Source organism: Peromyscus eremicus, chromosome 16_21, assembly GCF_949786415.1.
Source record: "Peromyscus eremicus chromosome 16_21, PerEre_H2_v1, whole genome shotgun sequence".
Lineage (NCBI taxonomy): Eukaryota > Metazoa > Chordata > Mammalia > Rodentia > Cricetidae > Peromyscus > Peromyscus eremicus.
In genome coordinates, this window is record NC_081432.1 from 35,511,035 (window position 1) to 35,525,142 (window position 14,108).

General features: G+C 40.9%; 1 protein-coding gene across 12 annotated transcripts in view; it reads left to right on the top strand.

Annotated features, from left to right (window-relative positions):
• Positions 1 to 101: 101 nt before the first annotated feature.
• The window catches only part of Tsga10 (testis specific 10), a 100,326-nt gene continuing 86,319 nt past the window's right edge, over positions 102 to 14,108 (top strand). For 10 of the 12 annotated variants that reach the window (XM_059244090.1, XM_059244085.1, XM_059244095.1 and 7 more), the window contains exons 1-2: positions 102 to 368; positions 12,501 to 12,629. The gene's annotated coding sequence lies outside the window, so the exon portion shown is untranslated. The remainder of the gene's footprint in view (positions 369 to 12,500; positions 12,630 to 14,108) is intronic. The other 2 variants (XM_059244087.1, XM_059244091.1) reach the window with 2 other exon arrangements.

Genomic DNA, 14,108 nt, shown 5'->3' on the forward strand with positions numbered 1-14,108 from the left:
AGGTGTGTTCTAGCGCGAAGGGGGGGGGGGGGGGACGGCCACCGCGCATGCGCCGTCTGGCGGCTTCCGTGAAGGAGCCAGCTAGAGGATGGTTACTAGGAGACAGGACGCACGGGTCCGCCATCTAGGCGCTGCGTGGGCGTGCGCCTGCGCGGCGCGGATGGGCCAGGAAAAGGCCTCTGGTCGCAGCCCGGACAGGCGGGCCGGCGGCTGTCCACGTCGCTACGTGCTCTCGGGTGCGCGCACACGATTTGTAGTCCCCGCGAGAGGGCGTGTCGAGCCAGGTACGCGTGCGCACGGGGGCTGGGGGCGCGCCGGACGGAAGTGGAGCGGAGGCGCCGGGGAGGTGGAAGGAGAGCCCCCTTCAGGTACAGAGCGTGAGGGCGGGGCGTCGGCCAGCCGGGAGCTAACCGCTCCCGCCCTCTTCCCGCTGCGACCCGCCGAGTCTCCGCCTCCGCCGGGGCGGGGCCCCCGGGATGGGAAGGAGGAGACAGGGGCGGGGGATGGAGGCCGGGGGCCGGCCTGGATCTCCGGCAGGGCGGGAGGCCCGTCAGTAGCCGGGATGAGCTCCGGGGAGGACGATGGCCCGGGAGGCCGGGGGAGGGCTCCAGAGCTCCAGGTAGAAGGCACGGAGGTGCGCCGGGCTAGAGGAGAGCCACTCCGGGGCGGCTGCAAGAGGGTGGGGAGAGGTGTTGGGGTCTGACGGTGGCCCCCGGGGTGGGCATGCCGGGTGGGACGGCTTCCAGGAGCAAACCTTACTCTAGCTTCTCGGGAGCTAAGGATCGAGCCCAGTTCCTATGGTGACCGCTTCGCTTCCTGCTTCAGCTTGGTTGTTGGGAGACTGTTTGGCTTGGAGACACTGTGGGGTGATGCCGAGGCACTTGGAAGCTCAACCTGTCTTTTCCTGACCCCCTGGTCTCCTCAGTCTCTTTATAGACTGGGAGGCAGGGGAAGGCAGAGATTGAGATTTTTGCATGGACATCTCAATTTCTTTTAGAGCTTTGTTTAGAGGAAAGGCAGGGCTTTTGTTTGAAAAGTTTTTTAAGTCTCAAATAGGCGGCTGTTGTGCACTTGATACCTAAAAACGCCGAAGTATATGCAAATAAATATGTATTCAGTCAAAGATTTAGACTTTAAGAAAAGTTTGCACAAGTGACAGTGTTCTGTGTTTTCTTACTAGCCCCCCATCGCAGATCTGCGTGTCACGATATTCGTCGTTTTAAATTTATTTTAGTTTTCAGGATTTCGAGTACATTTTGTTCACTTTCAGGAAATAAAGTCACAGTAATTTCAAAGTGGAAGAGGTTATTTGATAGTATAAAGGGAAGTTATCGCATTTAACTCTGCTTCAGGAACAAAACATAATTGTTTGATTTTAGTTGAGCAGTGAATTAAATCCTTCCATCTTAATTATTGAGAAAGAGATAAGAAGATAAATATTACATCAATCAATATTCCTTTCAACCCTAAACCTTGATATTATTTAATGGCAGTTTCAAAGTCCAGACTATAACCAGGCAAAGAAAGTCTCTGGATCCTGTTTTCTGTCTTCTGCCTTAGTTTGTTTGAAAATAATTTGATTTTAAGGTCCTCCACAAGGAGCGGCCATTAGAACAGGTGTTATTTATTCCCTCACAGATCACATGCTCTTCATTCCCCAGTCTGACAATGTTAGCCATTCCCTTGCTTTTCCTGATAGTTTCATCATCATCTTATGCGAACACACGCCTTATAGCCTGCCTTGTTATGGAACTTTATATAAAGGGAATTGGAACAGGTATTCTACTGCTTCTTTACTCAACGCTTAAAAAATTTATCCTTATTGCTTCTGGTTAGTTTGCTGGTTAGTATCCAGTTGTAAAAGTATACCACAATTTACTGTTGGTGGATAGTAGAGTTTTAAAATTGTTTTTGGCAGTAACTCTTTGATGGGGTTATGGTTACTAAAATATATGCATCTCAGGTTTTGAAGGGAGGCAGTTTGAAAGGTAGTTCTTTTGTTTTAGTTACACTGTTAGTCTAAGTCTTATATTACTAAACCCCTTTGGTCCAGAAAGGCCTTCAGAAAACAACCAACCCCCTTCTTGTGTTTCTAAGAGGTCTTGATAAACACTGCCTCTCCTAAGGCCATTGTTTCATGCTCATTGAAGAGATAAGTTGTTTCTTTACTCTGGAGACTGCATTGTAGAAAGGAGATGAGCTTGGAAATTGGATTGGAATGACTGGAAAGTTTTGTTTTGGTTTTCTTTTTCTTTTTTTTAACCTTAAGAAAAGTTTGTGGCTTCAATATTTTGTTTGAAGTAAATTCTTGAAACATACTCATTTATTTTTGTCATAAATATAAACACAACATTCATAATATTTTTGTACAGTTATCATATCTTCTGCTAGGTAATTCAAGCCTACCTTGAAGAGTGTGTAAATCTAAACTTCTGGAGAGAATCGTAATAAAAGAAAACAAAAACTTAACTCTAGTTTAGCTTTTGCAGAAGCAGTTTTCGGAATTGAATAGAAAACATTCCAGTATTTTCAATTATTGTATCTATAATAAATAGACATTTGCAAAATACCTAATTTGTACCTCAGTTTGCTTAAGAGTATTGATACTTTGTGTGTTATGTGTGTGCTTGTGTGTTTGTTATATGCATGTGTATACATGTGTGTGGAGGTCACAGTTGACAAGGGTTTTTTTCCCCTAATCCCTCTCTACCCAGTTTTTGAGGTAATGCCTCTCACTGAGCCTGGAGCTGGTCAATTTAGTGGTCTGGCTGGACAGCAAGTCCCAGTGAGCCTCTTGTCCATTGCTTCTCCAGTCCTAGGATTGCAGACACACACTCCACTGCTGTGCCTAGTCTTTTTATATAACTTCTGTGATCTGAACTCTGGCCCTCATACTTGTAAGTACTTTTTTGACCCCGATGAATCATTTTTAACTAAATTTTTAAAGTTAGATACAAAATAGTCTGTTTCATGATGACATTTCATACACATACATTGTTGTATCCTGATCCTATATGCCTCCCTATCCTTCCCAACCATTTGATGATATATATTTTTTAAAGGTCTATTTATTTAGTATGTATACAGTGTTCTGCTTGCATGTATGCCTGCATGCCAGAAGAGGGCAGATCTCATTATAGATGGTTGTGAGCTACCATGTGATTGCTGGGAATTGAACTCGGGACCTCTGGAAGATCAGCCAGTGCTCTTAACCTCTGAGCCATCTCTCCAGCCCCCATTTGATATTTTTAAACATAATGTTAACTTCTATTTCACTGAAAAAAAAATTAAGTCCCACTAGATATGAAGTTTCTCAGATTTTTTACCCCTTGTTTAAAATTTCACTTATTTTTGCTTTTCTTACTCTTGTGTCAGAGTATAGCACGTATTCTTTACCTGGATCTCATGTTCTTCACCGTTTTCCCCCTTCACTAGTCAACATTAATTCACATCTTAATTGTTTCTCTGCTGTAGGGCATCATCACTTTGAAAGACTTTAGGGAATTCCTTTTCTTAAAAAAATTCATTGTGGGTGGGTGGGTGGGTGCGCACTGTCTGCTTGCTTGCTAGGGTAGGCACATGCCACAGTGCACATGTGGGAGTCAGAGGACAACTTGTGAGAGTTGGTTCTGTCCTTTCACTCCATGAGTCCTGGGGATCAAACTCAGTCATCAGGCTCAGGCACAAGTGCCTTTATCAGTTAAGTCATCTTACTGGCCCTGGCTTTTAGGCAAATATTGAAGTGGTTTGTGTATGCAGGTTAGACATCACTCATCAGAAATGCTTAAGATCTGAAGTGTTGCTTGCCATTTCAGAGTTTGGGGACTTAGGATATTGCATGTACATGATACACCCCAGGAATGGGGGCCAAATCTAAACAGGAAATGCGTTTGTGTTTCAGATGAACCTTAAGTACAAAGCTTGCAGGTCATTTTATGTAACTTTTGGTGCACTGGGTTTTTACTTTGGCCACTCTAGTGAGGTCAGGTATGGAATTTTCCATTTGTAGCATCATGTTGTTTCTCAGAAAGTTTTGAATTGGGAGGATTTCAATCTTGAATTTTCAGATTAAGGATGCTCAGCTATTACTTGCGTTTCTTGAGAGACCCAGTATTTGTTTGATTCTGAAAGGGGTCTCTTCAAAAGAATGAAGTATGCTTTTTTCCTTTTGGCAGTATACTGGCTACAACCTTAGTCTTTCTCTAACTTTCATTCTGCCTCTTTGGCTCTTGCAATTATGCTGATTAAAAGCTTACATTTTTTTTTTTTTTGGTTTTTCGAGACAGGGTTTCTCTGTGTAGCTTTGCGCCTTTCCTGGGACTCACTTGGTAGCCCAGGCTGGCCTCGAACTCACAGAGATCCTCCTGGCTCTGCCTCCCAAGTGCTGGGATTAAAGGCGTGCGCCACCACCGCCCGGCAAAAGCTTACATTTTATATTTTGATTTTTAATACTTATTGCACCTCACCACAGAAATGGCTTTGTTTAATCAAAATTCATTATTTTGAAAAACATTTTATTAACTAAATATTTTATTGGGTAAATACAAATGTTTCATAAAGCAACTTTGTGGTGGACATTTTTCAAACTTAGCAACTAGACACCAGCCTAGACATGTTGGAATTTATATTCCCGTGGAAGGAAATAGACAGTAGACAGGTGAACAAGTAAAGAATATAATTTCAAGAAGTGACAAGTGCAGATAGCCTAAGTGGAGAGTGATTAAGAGATAAAGTACGGGCTGGAGAGATGGCTCAGTGGTTAAGAGCACTGGCTGCTCTTCCAGAGGTCCTGAGTTCAATTCCCAGCAACCACATGGTGGCTCACGACCACCTGTAATGAGACCTGGTGCCCTCTTCTGGCCTGTAGGGACACATGTAGGCAGAACACTGTATACATAATAAACAAATTAAAAAAAAAAAAAGAGGAAGTCGGGGAAGAAGAGACTTTCATCATCCAAAACAAAGAGCTGAGGTTGAGAAGATGTCAGCCAGGTTTTTAAAAAGCTGAGGAGAGAATGTACCTGGTAGGGAAAATGGGAAGAAAGCATGAAGTCAAATGGGAATGGAACACGCTTTAGTTCATTTGCATTGCTGTAACAAAACGCTGTGTGCTAGGTAGATTGTGAACAACAAATATTTAATCCTAATTGTTCTAGAGGCTGGGGATTCTAAGATCATGGCAATAAAAGACTTCATATCTGGTGGGGGCTTGTTTCCTGGTTCATAGATACCTTACTGTTGTTTCCTCACGGTACAGAGTAGGAGAGAAATCTGAGGCCTTTCCTATAAGGGATGTTAATAAGGTAATAAGGGTAGCTTGTTTATATTTTGGTGCTAGGAATTGAACCCAAGGCTATAAGAATGCTAAGTGTGTGTTCTACTACCAACAGGCCCCTGTACCTCTTATTATCATTATTCTGGGGACTAGGATTTATTCATATGAGATTGAGGGACATACAGTTTTTCAGGTCAGAGCAACACATTAAAGGAACAGAAAGCTAAACAGTAAAGCTGATTGATAGGTGAAGAAGAAAGTATTAGGTCTTTAAAGAGGCAGGACCTTTAGAAGTTTGGATTTATCCTAGTTGCGGTAGAAAGCTGTTGGCGTGTTTTTGATCAGCCTCTCAACATTTTAAAGTGATTAACTTGACTTTAGGGTGAAGAATAAGTTTTATGGAGCAAGGGAAGGAGCAGGAAGACCAGTAGGAAATTTGCAGTTGGGGGAGGGTGGCACCCGGGTCTAGGCACATGCATATAAAGTATGTAGAAATGGATGGATTTAGGAGATGCATTTTAACTTGTTGATATATTAGATGAAGATCAAGAAAGAGAAAAGCCAAAGATGACTCTTCACTTTTTTTTTTCTTTTACCTTAGGCATGTACACACTTGATGTTGGCTCGACATGAAGAAGATCTGGAAAGAATGTGGGGCAAGGCTAGGAACGAGGGGTAGATGAGGGATTTCAGAAGTTTGTTTCAGACATTGTAAAGTTGCTATGGCAGTGAATGTTCAATAAAAGTGACACAGTGTTAAGTGCTCTGATACAGGTGTGTTCATAGGTTTTGGGGAATGGAAAGTAGATTCTAAGCCTTTGGGGACAAGTAAATGCAGGAGCCCCTTTTTGCCTATGTTCTCATAGCATAGCTGAGTTTACAGTGATAGAGTGCTAATCATACTGTGCTGTATACTTATTTATGTGCTCTGGACTTTGTAGATTAATTGAAAGTTGAACTTGTATGGTTTTTTTTGTTCTCCATTTGTTGTCCTTATACATGAGTATTACTTTTTAGTATAACTATATAAAACTTTGGTGAATAGATATGACTGTTGCAATCTGATACCATGAACTAAAGCTGATTTGTGTGTGTGTGTGTGTGTGTGTGTGTGTGTGTGTGTGTGAGAGAGAGAGAGAGAGAGAGAGAGAGAGAGAGAGAGAGAGAGAGAGAATATATATTTAAGAAATGTTCTAGTGAAAAGGTCAGTAGAACTTGATGGGTGATTAGAAAATTTGAATCAATGAGAGGAATAAATAGTGATAATAATAATGTTTAGTGTTTACTATATGTCAGGCACTATTTTAAGTCTTTATACACATTACTTAATATTCATTTAACCCTTACACAATTTTATGAGGTGTAGGCACTAGTAGCATCATCCCTAGTTAATAGATGAAGAAGCCATCTCCAGAGAAATAGTGTGCTTAAGGTTATACAATTAAGATGTAATGGGCTGGGAGGTGGTGGTGCACCCCTTTAATCCCAGCACTTAGACAGAGGCAGATGGATCTCTATGAGTTCAAGTCTAGCCTGGTCTACAGATCAAGGTCCAGGAAAGACAAGGCTACACTTAGAAACCCTCTCTTGAAAAACCAAAATAAATAAATAAATAAATAAATAAATAAATATAAATATAAATATAAATAAATGTGGAACTAGGAGGAAGTCTCATATTAAAATGCTCTTACTGTGTTGTGTTACTTCCCAGTTGAGAATGAAAATTTCATGTGTATTCTTTGAGGTTTGTACAAACATCAAATGCCATTTTGATGGATATTGATATTAGAGATCACTGGAATGTGGAAAGTACTCATATGGTATTGGAGTGGAAGCTAGCAGGCCATAAACTGAAGTTTTGGATATATAACTCTCTTTGCTACCCACAGTATTGCCTTGAAAGCTTGGGGAGGGATGGTAGCAACTCTGGCATGAAGTGCTAGACAGGCTTTTCCTAGTTAATTAGACTGACCTAATATCTAATTTTGTAGAATCCACACTTGACTAGTCATTTTACTAAGGAGAATAAAGAAAAGTTTAGTTTGTTTAGCACACTGCTCTAAGACACCTACCTGTTATATAAAGAACTCTAGAGGCTGGAGAGATGGCTCAGTGGATAGGATAAGGACTTGAGTTTTGATCCTCAGAACTCATGTTTTCTATTGCTGTGATAAAATACCATGACCAAAAGGAACTTGGGGAGAAAAGGGCTTATTTCTGCTTACAGTTTGTATTAGTTACTTTTCTGTTGCTGTGGTAAAATACCACAAGATCATGATGGGGAACCACAAGAGACAGCTGACCTGACCTAGTGGGATCTCATGGGCTCTGGACTGACAGCTGGGAAGCTGGTATGGGACTGAACTAGGCCCTCTGAATGTGGGTGACAGGGTCTGTTTGTAGGGCCCCTGGCAGTGGGACTAGGATTTATCCCTGGTGCATGAACTGGCTTTTTGGAGCCCATTCCCTATGGAGAGATACCTTGCTCAGCTTTGATGCAGGAGGGAGTGGCTTGGTCCTGCCTCAATTTGATATGCCAGGCTTTGTTGACTCCCCACAGGAGGCCTTACCCTCTTTGAGGAGTGGAGGGGGATGGGGTGGGGGGGAGGTGCGAGGGAGTGGGAGGATGGGAGGTAGAACTGTACTTGGCATGTAAAGTGAAAAAAAAAAAAATTAAAAAGGAGACTTCCAAATCAACTCCTGCTGTACAGCTTTCTTAATATTAAGTCTATATTCCAAGCTGTTTCCTAAGTATTTTCTCTTTTCTCCTTGTAAATAAAAATCACAATGTGCAAATAAATTAATTACCCCCCCCCAAAAAAAAAAAAAAACCCATGACCAAGGCACTTTATAGAAAAAAGGGTTTGGGAGTGGGGGCGGAAAAAAAAAAAGAAGAAAAAAGGGTTTATTTGGGGCTTACAGTTCCAGAGGGTTAGAGTGGATGACCACCATGGTGAGAAGCACGGCTGCAGACAAGCTTGAAGCATCTGATAGCTCATATCCTAATCCATAAGCAGGAAACAGAGTGCATGGCAGAGGCCTGGAAACCTTAAGCCCACCCCCAGTGACACATCACCTTTAACAAGGCCACTCTTCCTAATCTCAAATAGCTACCAACTGGGAACCTAGTATTCAAATACGTGAGACTTATGGGGGACATCTTATTCAAACCTCCACACAGTTGTAGTCTTAAAGAGAAATTGGAGTGGGAACTCAAGGCAGGAACCTGGAGGCAGAAACTGATGCAGAGACCATGGAGCATGTTGCTTACTGGCTTGCTCCTCATGGCTTACTCAGGCCACTTTCTTATACCACCTAAGATCTCCTGCCCAAGGGTGGTACCACTCACATGGTCTGGATCCTCCCATATCAATCATTAATCCAAAAAATGCTCTACAGACTTGCCTACAAGCCAGTCTGATGGAAGCATTTTCTCAATTGAAGTCCCCTCTTCTCAGTATGACCTTGGTTTGTGTCAAGTTGGACAAAAACTAACCAGAATGCCATGATGTAAAGCCAGATGGTAGCAAGCATCTGTAATTGCAGAGATCCTGTGCAAGGATGGGTGGTGGAGACAGGAGAACCCTGGAAGCTTATGGGCCAGCTAGCCTGGCATACACAGCAACAGACAAGCAAAAGACCCTGTCTAAAACAAGATGAAAAGGCTAGGGCTGACACTTGAGATTGTCCTCTGCCCTACACACACACACACACACACACACACACACACACACACACACACACACACACGGTGGTGGCGGGGAGGAGACCGACTCTCAGAAGACTGGTGGAGACAACTTTTAGACATTGCTTATTTTTAAGGTTCAAGTAAATGTGTAAGGAAGACATCTAGAAAACATGAATACTTACCTAAATTGTGCTATAATCAGTATATATATATATATATATATATATATATATATATATATATATATCTTGTTGATGACATCATCCTTATAAAAAAACAGAATTGATCTTGAGAATATGGAGTTCAAACTGAGCCTTAAAATGTTAGTGAAGAAGAGTGTTTCTAGATGTATGTATTAAGAATTTGTAGAATAGTTCTTGGAAGTGTTAATTAGGTGATAAAGTGGAAGGGAACAAATTATGAAGAACTTTGCATGTTGGGCAAAAATAGATCTTGGCAATCTGAAGTGTGGTGGAAAGCCAATAAGGACTGCAGGGAAGTTTTTTCGAATTGCAGGATCTCAGGTGTACTGTGAATGAGATTCTGCATGTAAACAACACTCCTTTGTGATTCATATGTTCACCAAAATTTAAAAATTAATTGCCAAAGTGAGAAGTTATTTATTCTGCTTTCCTGAGTCAAATGTTTGTAACTAGGAGCACAGTTCTCAACAGAAACTGTGTGAGAAGTGGTAGGATTTTTATATAGCTCCTAAAGTTTTAAGTAGTCTGTGAGATTTATGCGGACATTCCAGGTGGGCAGTAGCTAGAGATGCATAGAAATGCACCCTCTATCTTATTTAGGGAAGGAAAAGGAAATAGATCCACCAACCTACTTTGATGCCAGGCTGCACAGGGTATACTCAAGCTAGTCAGTGGGGATATCTTGATTTTATAATTTCCTGAGAGTGATATTGAAGAACAGCAGCTGTGTTGAAGGAAAGGTCTAGGATGTTCTTAGAAAATTCTCACTTATAACACGATGATTGACTTGATTCAGGAAGAGAATACTACTTTTCTAAATGACATAATTTCTTAGATGTATTGCTAAGTAAAAACATAGTGGAGTAGTGGGGCTACTATGCTAACCTGGAAAACTTAGAACATTTGTTCTAAGATGTACATTAGATGTAATTAGATAGTACATCTGTATGATAAATTCCTAGAAATGAAATTATTTGGATAGAAGCTATATGTATACTTTTAGTGTTAATAGATTTTGCATAATTGCTTTCCATAAACAATCATCTCATACTACCACAAATGATGCATAGGTATGATAAGTTAGATATCTAACGTTTGAGTCTGGGGAGATGGATCAATGGATAAGAATGCTTGCTGTACAAGCAGGAGAACCAGAGTTTGAATCCCTAGCACTATGCCAGAAACCAGACATGAATGCACATGTCCAGAACCCTAGCATAGGAGAATGGAGACAAGTAGATCTCAGTGGTTCTCTGACCAGACAATCTAGCCGAAATGGTTGGCTTCCAGTTCAGTGAGAGACCCCTGTCTCAATAAGGTGGAGAGTGATCTCAATATCCTGCTCTGGTCTCTGCATTTGTACACTCATGTATAACACACACACACACACACACACACACACACACACACACACATCCAATTTATTGGCTTTTGTCAAGGTGCTGGTTAAAAGTGGGTCCTCAGTATTATTTTAATTCATATCACATCTCACTAAAGCAGTGGTCTCAACCTTCCTAATGCTGCAACCCTTTAATCCTCTTCCTCATGGTGTGGTGACCCCCAACCACAAAATTGTTTTGTAGCTGCTTCATAACCATAATTTTGCTACTGTTATGAATCATAATGTAAATATATGATATGCAGGATGTCTGATTTGTGACCCTTAAAGGGGTCACAACCCACAGGTTGAGAACCACTGCTCCAAAAGGTATTGAATGTTTCTATAAATATTCATATGCTTTTTCTAATTTTTCTGTTAGAATATTTCTTTTGCCTTTTTACTTATAGAAATTGTAAATGTTTTAGAGAAAGTATCCCCTTATGGATGGCTAGCAAACTTTGTGTTACTATCAATGGCAATAGCTAACATGTGACTAATGGCTACCATATTTGACAGAGGTTTGGAGGTAGACTCTTGTTTGCTACCAACTCATGTATCGTCAGGAAAGTGATAGGATAGGGCATGCATCTTTAAAAAGCATACTCACTATCATAGTTTTATTTGGAAAACATAGATACATTTCTTTTCTTTTCCTTTTTTAATTTTTGGGATTGTATTTTAATTACAATCCTTCTCCCTTCCCTTTCCTCCCTCCAAAGTCTCCCATATTTCCTGCCCAGCTCTCCTTCAAATTCATAGTCTCTTTTTTCATCAATTGCCATTACATGCATATATATATATATATATATATATATATATATATATATATATATACACATGTATATTCCTAACTCTAGCCTGTTGAGTCCATATAATGTTACTTGTATATATGTCTTCAAGACTGACAGTTTGGCACTGGACAACTATTGTTGGCTCTTCTCTAGGGAATACCACCTCTCCTGCTCCCAGCTTTACTCAGTTGCCTATAGTCCTGTGTAGGGTTGAGACCTCATGGGCTTTTCCCTGTCCAGTTTGACAGGTTTGTTGGTGTCATCCTTATTCAGCTCACTCTTGGGTGGTCATGTTGGTGAGACTTTATGAGTGTGACTTCTGATGTTACTAGGAGACACAATCTCAGCAAACTGCTGATCCTCTGGCTCTTACAGTCTTTCTGTCCCTTCCTCTGCAATGTGTGGGAGTGTTTTGTAGATGGGGCTGGGCTCCACAACTCTGCATATTGATTGGTTGTAGTTTTCTGTAGTATCTCCATCGGCTGTAAAGAGAAGTTTCCTTGATGAGGGGTAAGGACTACACATAGCTGTAGCTGTAAGGGGAAATGTTTACAGATTGTTGTGAGGGATTATGTTGGTTTAGTAAATTAGTAGTAGATTAGTAGAATGAGCAGATTCTCCTCCAATAAACATGATTTCACTAGCATTGATTAGTTATCTAGGTTTCCAGTACCAGGGATGCAGGGATGGTATCTCTCTTGTTGAACAGGTCTTTTGTTTTGTTTTTAAAGGTGTGGTGTGTGTGTGTGTGTGTGTGTGTGTGTGTGTGTGTGTGTGTGTGTGAGAGAGAGAGAGAGAGAGGGGGGGGCATGAGTACATGTGTGCATGGCACACACAGAAGCTAGAAGGAGACATCAGATCAGATCCCTTGGAGCTGGAGGCATTTGTGAGCTTCTCCCCTCAGTGTGAATGCTGGGATCTGAGCTCCAGTCCTCTGATTAAGCACTCTTAACTGCTGAACATCTCACTAGCCCTAGGCTTTATACTATAGATTCTTAAGAAACGTAGCTTGGTATCCTCTGCTTTGCTGATGGGAAGTTAAAAACAATAGAAAATATGAATGAAATAGAATGTTAATAAATTTCAAAACTTACTGATGTAAAAAGTTACAGCTCTGTTTTAAATGGATTGCCTCTCCATTATTTTTCATACTTCCTACTAGGTTACCACCAAAGAACATCAGTTTGGTCTCGGGGCTCCAGTTTCTGAAGCTGGAAAAAACCAGAATACTCTCCAACTAGAACAAGAAGTGAGAACCCAAGATAGATTCATCTCTACACTGAAATTACAGGTTAGTCCTAGTTTATGTATTAATAAATACTTCTCTTAATTAATTTGGGATGTGGATGTATTTTAAAATAAGAAAATTGAGGGCAAATAATTACTAATTCAGAGCTTGTTTAAATCTAAAGATTCTAAAATTCAGTTTTTATTACCACTTTGATATAATAGATTCAGAGTTAGTGAGAAAACTATGTGGTATTGTTTTTTTGTTTGTTTGTTTATTTTTTATTTTTTTATTTTTTGGTTTTTCAAGACAGGGTTTCTCTGTGTAGCTTTGTGCCTTTCCTGGAACTCACTCTGTAGTCCAGGCTGGCCTCAAACTCAGAGAGATCCGCCTGCCTCTACCTCCCGAGTGCTGGGATTAAAGGTGTGCGCCACTACCGCCTGGCTTGTTTGTTTATTTATTTTTATTTTTTGGTTTTTCAAGACAGGGTTTCTCTGTGTAGCTTTGCGCCTTTCCTGGAACTCACTCTGTAGCCCAGGCTGGCCTCCAACTCACAGAGATTGTTTATTTTAAGACAGGCTCTTGCTATGGAGACCAGATTGGCTTCCAACTCAGCAATACTTTTGTGTCAGCCCTGCAGATTCTGGGGTTACAGGTATAAGGCCATGCCAGGCAGATCAGCTGTTTTTTAATGCAAAATCTTACTTAGCTATTTCCAACCATGTGAAGTAGCATGTCCATTGCTGTTAAAAAAGCAAGTGGTTAAATAATTATGACACTTAGCTAGCAAATGACAAATAGGATTTCTCTGAACTTCAAGTTAGCAGGGATTTGAATATAGTGCTCTGCACTGCAGGTTTGGGATCATCTGTTCTCATGGTACCTGGCACATGGTATAATAAAGGCTCTTAAAACAGACCTTCTAGGGGCTGGAGATGTAGTCCAGTTGGTAGAGTACTTGCCTAGCATGCACAGAGCCCTGGATTTGATCCCCAGCACTACATAAACTGGGCACAGAGAACATGTCTGTTATCCTAGTACTCAGGAGGTAGAGGCAGGAGGATCAGACATTCAATGTAATCCTCAGGCTTCACAGTGAGTTTGAGGCCAGCCAGGGAGGGCCACATGAGAATCTGTCGGGGGTTAGGAAAGCAGGGACTTTGGGTGAAGTTAAAGTAGACTTAACATTTTGTTTCCTTTTTCCTTCTGTTAAATATAGTTTCAAACTGTAAACATTAGATATAAAACAGTATAACATTTTTCCTTTTATTAAACATAGATTCTTTTCTCATACAATATAATCTACATATAGTTTCCCCTCCCTCTACTCCTCCCAGTACCTCCCCACCTCCTCTCCTATCCAGATCTACCCCTTTTCTGTCTCATTAGAAAAGAACAAACTTCTAAGAGGTAACAACAAAACATAACAAAATAAAATATAATAAAACAAAAACCATCTTTATCTTGTTGGACAAGACAAACTAACAGAAAAATAAAAGAGCTCTAAGAGCAGGTACAAGAATCAGAGACCTACTCATTCGC